The sequence below is a fragment of the Oryctolagus cuniculus genome, chromosome 3 (genome assembly GCF_964237555.1).
Source record: "Oryctolagus cuniculus chromosome 3, mOryCun1.1, whole genome shotgun sequence".
In the NCBI taxonomy this organism is placed as follows: Eukaryota; Metazoa; Chordata; class Mammalia; order Lagomorpha; family Leporidae; genus Oryctolagus; species Oryctolagus cuniculus.
The window spans coordinates 118,156,019-118,162,223 of NC_091434.1; the positions used below are offsets into that span (position 1 = coordinate 118,156,019).

The 6,205-nt window shown below is 59.3% G+C and overlaps 1 long non-coding RNA gene across 1 annotated transcript; it reads right to left on the minus strand.

The window, feature by feature from the left end:
• Nucleotides 1-381: 381 nt before the first annotated feature.
• Nucleotides 382-5,518, minus strand: LOC127491627 (uncharacterized). The gene is made up of 2 exons (XR_007920445.2): nucleotides 5,379-5,518; nucleotides 382-520 (listed from the first exon to the last, which is right to left on the minus strand). It is a non-coding gene; the product is annotated as an uncharacterized lncRNA (long non-coding RNA).
• Nucleotides 5,519-6,205: the final 687 nt, after the last annotated feature.

Below are 6,205 nucleotides of genomic sequence, written 5' to 3' on the forward strand. Positions count from 1 at the left end.
CACAGGCCTGCTGAGCGCAGGCTTCCTGTCCCAGAGGAACTCCTGGGAGGACCTCGTCTGTGACCTGGAGGTGGGATCTCTCCAGATGCGGGCTGTGCCGGCGCCTTCCTCGTGGACTCCAGAGAGAAATGCGTGTTGTTTAAGCCGCTCAGTGTTTTATGGGGTATTTGTTACAGCAGCCTGAGCTGATGTGATCTCACATATGAAAAACCCAAAGAAATCCATACCAATTATAATTAAACTTCTGAAAACTGAAGTAGCCAATGGTGATGTGGGGTGGTGGTGGTGGTGGAGGGATGATACCTTAAACAATTCAAATGACAGCATGACAGCAGATTTCTCATCTGGGAGAAGAGAACCAGGAGAAAATAGTACAACACATTTCTTTTTCAAAAAAAAATTATTATTTATTTGAAGAGAGAGATTGTGCCTCCATCTGCTGGATCACCCCTCCAGGAACTGCAAAGGCTGAGGCTGGGCTGGCGCCAGGCTCGTGAGCTGGGAGCTCAATCCAGGTGTCCTGCATGGATGACAGGGGCCCGATTACTTGTGTCATCACTTGTTACCCCGCAGGGCCCGCCGTAAGGGGACCCTGGCACCGGGAGCTGGAGCTGGGGATCAGACTCGGGCTCTCCAGTGGGGCAGGCAGGCAGGCACCTTCACTGCCAGGCTAAACCCCGTCTCTGTCTAAGATACTCCAAGTGCTGAAAGAAGAGAAAGAAAGATTTAGAGCCACGGTTCTAAGCCCAGCACAACATCCTTCGGGAATGAAGAGGAAATGTAGACATTTCCAGATGAAGGGAAGCTAGTGCTCTGTCACCAGCACATCTACCCTAGAAGAATGGCTGCGGGGCCTCTTTAAAACACAGAGGAAATGAGGAACGGGATCCTGTAATCCAGGGAGAAGGAAGGGATGCAGGAAGCTCCGGCGTCCACACTGGCCCTGGTGTGCTGCGTGCGCGCCTTAGCTGGGTCTCACCCTTGGAACTTGACTGAGTGCATAACGAGCTATTTGAAGCTTCTGCAAAAAGAAAGAGACGAAGCCTTGCCTGGATTTCAGTCATGTTAGTGACACCAGCAGTAAGCACAACAAGCTTTAGCACGGCCGTCTCTCAGCGGTGCCCACCATGTGTGAGGCTGCTCTGGGTGTCTGCGTGCTGCTCCCATGGGCTTGGCACTGTCACTGCCCCCACTGGTTCGCAGATGCAATGGGGAAGGCGCAGAGGGACTTCCAAGTAGCCGCGTGTTCATGAAATGCTTCCGGAATTCATACCCTTGTCCTTGGTGTGAACCGTGTACTTGGGGGAGGGCACTGGCACAGTGCCAGGCATTGCTGGGTGATGGGTGGAGGTGTGTGCTTGTGGCTTCTATGTCATTTGGTTCAACTCCCCACTCGGTGTGGACCCAACGTCTTCTGTAGCATCCCTGATGAAGGCTCCTCCACCGTGAACACCCCGAGGCGTGGGGAGTCCCTCCCTCTCGCTGCAACCCCTCCCACCGTGGGGCAGCTCTGGTCCTCAGAAGGGACAGAAGGTCCTTATTCTGGTCCCAGCTCTGCCTCCCCTCTCTGGGCACCCACTGCTTCTCGTTTTACCCTTGGCTGCGCTCCTGTCTCTCCCACACCCACAGGTTTGTCTTACCAACGAGAAGAGGCCTCTCCTTCCCTTCCGTCAGTTCTCCCTTTTGGGAATTTGAGAGCAGGTTAGCCAGGGAGGTTAGAGTCCACGACTCAGCTCCAGCGTGGATAACGAAGGCAAGGGCTGCCTATGGGGGCGGGGCGTGGGAGAGGCGCTCGGAGCCCTTGGCTGGCTTTGAGGCATTGCAGATGCAAAGGAACAAATCACAACAAATGACCGTCTGCTGTGAGGCTGTGCATCGGGCTGAACGCTTTCCTTATGCCATCTCGTCTGAGCCCTACCACACTCTCTAAGATGTCCCCTAAGACCCCATCTCTTTTTTTTTTATATTTATTTTTTACTTGAGAGTCAGAGTTACACACACACGCGCGCACACACACACATACACACAGAGAAGTCTTCCATCCGATGGCTCACTCCCCAATTGGCCGCAACGGCCGGAACTGGGCCGATCTGAAGCCAGGAGCCAGGAGCTTCTTCCGGGTCTCCCATGTGCGTGCAGGGGCCCAAGGACTTGGGCCATCTTCTACTGCTATCCCAGGCCACAGCAGAGAGCTGGATCGGAAGTGGATCAGCTGGAACTAGAACCGGCGCCCATATGGGATGCCAGCGCTTCAGGCCAGGGCGTTAACCCGCTGCACCACAGCGCCAGCCCCTAAGACCCCATCTCTTACAGAGAGAGGAACCAAGGCACGCAGAGGTCAAGTTGTATGTGCAGGGTCACTCAGCCGACACCAGAAGCTACTGGGACGCAGATGCCAGTGGGTCTGGGGAAGCTGGCCCTCATGCCTCCCCCCCTGCCATGCTCCGGATGCTGGACCCAGGCTGTCAGGTGGAAGCTGCAGGCAGACAGGCAAGTGTCTGCAGAATGGATGCTCGTGCCGGAAGTCAGCAATATCGGGCTGAGGCAGCCAAGTGCCGATCGGAGGGCTCCGTGATTCGGACAGGCCTTTGGACCACACTCACATGGTGGCATCTCATGAGGAGCACGTGACCCGGGCAACCTTTAAGACGACCAAGGAGGGGTGAGGCATGGGAGGGGTGCGGTTGGCAGCACCACTGAGGCCAGGTGAGCTTCAGTGGGCCACTGGGATCCGCCCCCTGCCCTGTCCTGGGGCCTGCAGCTCTGTCTCTCCCCAGATGCTGGGGTTTTCTGAACACTGAGATCCTTAGGGGCGAGTTTCCACCCTGTTTCTGGGAGCCAGGCTCCAGACGCTAGCAAGGGGAGAGGGCTGGTAGGCCTTGGTGTAAGGGGCTGTTTGCCTGGGGAGGCCCAGCCCCAGCACCTGCTCAGAGAGAGAAGGCACCAAGGTGGCCCCTGGAAGCCCCTTCTTCATCCTCACTGCAGTTATCCCTGGGAGGCCAGAGTGGGCGAGCACCTAGAGACGGACAGGAAATGTCAGGGCACATCACCTCCGATGGCTTCCAGGGGGGGTCCCAGGGAACCTGGTCCTGTCGTCAGTGAGAGCTGATGGCCCCAGCGGACAGGAAGAAGTGGCATGTTGGGGTGGTAGCCATGAGCAGAGAGGGTGTTCCAGAGCTTGCCGGAGCCTGTCCCCCTCACCTGCTGTACTGGCAGGCCTCCCCAGGTGTCCACACACAGGGTGACAGGACGACACTGAATCTGAGCCCCAGTTCTGTCTGCTCTGAGGAGCTGAGGCCTGACATGCAGTGCTCCATAAGTTGGGGTGATGGGTGCCCAAGAGAACGCAACTTAGGGCACCCAACATGGGTTCACATCCTGACTCCAGCACCTCCGAGAGAGACATCTGCAGCTGGTTATACAATAAGCACTCTGTGGCTTAGTGGCCCAGAGCAGGTAAAACCCTTATTGGCAAAGGGCCTGGCTCCGAGTCAACTCTCAGCGAGCGGCTGCCATTGTCACAAATCTTTTTGTTATGTTGGCCATGGACAACGGTGGCATCTGTAGTCAGGGTGCGCAGAGCCTTGTGGGAAAAAAGGAAGTCCAGGCAAAGTGGCGATAAAAGCCAGGAGGGTGATCCCCACGCAGCAACGGTTGATGGGGCGAAATGGGCACTTCTACAAACACGGTTTTTAATCGTTGCAAAACCTCCGCAGTAGGTGTTTTTGTCCATTTTATTTTAATACGGCAAGATGAGCCTCAGAGAAGACATGCAACTTGCCCAGGATCACACAGCCGGTATGGGGGAGAGGGGGTGGGAGGAGGAGACATTTGCTCTTATTCAGGCCTGGGCCGCCTCCCTCCAGGTCACCAGAGACTGGCTCTGGACCCTGGATCAGCGTGGCTGCAGCATGCGGGCCTCGGATTTCTCTCCCGCTGAGCAGGCCTGTGAGTATCAGGCCCTGAGTCACGGGCCCGTGGCTGAGGATGAGCACACATCTGGTCTGCTGCTTTTGTGCTCATGGGATGGAGCCCGTCCCAGGACAGTGTGGGGTTCATGGCGGATACGAGGGCAGATTTGTGGTTGGCCCATACCCACTCCGTCAGCCCAGGGTTCTGGGCTGCACTCAGCCTGCACGGAGCTCTCCTGATCCTGTTGGGGGGTGGGGTGGGGGGCATACTTAGATTTTCCTGTGCTTCCAGATCTGCCCTCTGCAAGCTGTCACCTGGCACCAGAGTGGCCAGGCAGGTGGGAGGCCTCCTGGGAGCGGGCAGTGGCGGAGGGGTCCGGGAGAGGGAGGCAGAGGGTGGAGAGTGGCACGGAGAACGCCCTCCACTTCTGTGGCTCTAGGACCCTCACTGCGGAGGCCTGACCCAGCCCCTTCCCAGGCCAGGATGCTGAGTGACTGTCTGAGCGCAGGCATCTGGTGAGCATCAGGCTGCAATGGCACCGACCAGCACAACCAAGGCCCAGGTCTCACCTCTTCTACACATGGTATCCCGCCTGGAGCTTTGCTCTGGGACCAGGGCACCCTGCCACTGCCTGCAGAGAGGCCCATGCTCATCACAAGCCTCCCCTTGGCCAGAAAGGGGTCGGCTCAGCTCTTGGAGAGCACCTCATGACTTGTTAGATGCACAAGAGGGGCCCAGAAAGGCTGAGTGCCTTGGCTGGGGTCACAGAGCAAAGGGGGCCACTGAGCCAGTCTGACTGCAGGTGTCCTGAGCCGCAAGCCTGCGTGGGGAGGGGCTTGCACACTCTGCTCCCTTCTTCCCAGGAAGATACCTGGTTACACAGATGCACGAGGTGGGGGCGGGGAGGGGGCAGGCAGAGCGTTGACCAGCCCCACCATTCAGCTGTTCAAACACCCAGTGAATGGGTGACACTGAACAGCCCAGTGCCCCACCCTCCTCACTGGAGCACCTGGGGCAGCCTGGGGCTCCTCCTTTGTCTGCAATGATTCCCCAGGGGAAGAGTGAGGTGGGCCGACCAGGTCGCTGGTGTCCCCCCCCCCCCCCCGGAATTCCCGGAGCTCTCCGCGGAGCTGTGGGAAGCAGCCACCAGCCTCGGCTGTCCCCATCCGTGAGACCGGGCTCCGTGCCCGGCTCGTTGGACGCCTCAAGAGAGAGACGCACGGGGAGGAAAGGGCTTGCAAAGAGGGCGGGCACAGGAAAGGCAGGAATTGTCCCGGGGCCTTTGTCGCTCCCCGGAGCTGCAGCGGGCGACCTGCTCGCCAGCCGCCAGCCGGGGCCTCGCTTTCCCTTTAAGTAAGCGTTCTCCCCGCGCGCGCGCCCGGAGCCGGGGACTCAAAAGGCCCGGCCCACAAAGGGCCGGCCCCCCAACCCCCCCAGACAAGCTGAGAACAATGCGGCCTGTTTACCTGACAGATTGTCCGCTTTCTTTTCATCTCGTAGGAAAAGGGCTCCCGCGGGGAGCCGCTAATCCCAGGGTAAACAGATGACCTCGCGGTGCTTTCTCCCGGAGGTGGGGTCCTGAGCGCGCAGCGCCCCGACTGTGCCAACAGACCCCGGAGGCGGCGGGCCTGCGGGGGCGTGGCCCGGGGCCGGCCCGGGAGGGGCCTTTCCCTCTTGTCAGTTCTCTTTTCTTCCTTTGTGACTGCCGATTGAATGGGGACAAGCTCAAAGGCGAGGCCGCGGAAGGTCAACGCCAATTTGCGGGAAGAGGCTGGGGGGAGGAGAAGGGGCGCGATCCAGTGTGTTCGGGAGGCCTGACCTTCACCTGGAAGCCGCCCCTGCCTCTTCCCCTTCCCCGGGGCTTCTCTGCAGACAAGGCCTAGGGCAGGGCTGGCTGCCAGCAGGTGCTCCGCTGAGCCCCAGTGTCCTCATCGTGAGGGACGGAGCGACCCGAGGCCCAGGCAGGATCGGGGCATCAGAAGCCAAGAGAGTAGGAAGGTGCTTTCTGGGCCTGGGCGCAGGCAGTGCCAGGACAAAGGCGCTGTGTGGGACAGCGCGGGGCATCGAAGGCTTGTTGTCTGCGGGTGGGAAACCCCGTGGCCCCGCTTCCCGGTGGGGCGGCCTTGGGCAGCCGAGCCGGGACCTCGCTCGCTCTCCAGTTTCCTCCTTCACAGTAGAGGCCGGGCAGTCCCGCATCAAAAGGCTCTCAGGAAGATGAAAGGCGCTCGATACATAGTAGACACTCAGTACCCAGTTCCTCTGGGTTTAGCACCGGGCAGGCTCTTCCCCGTTC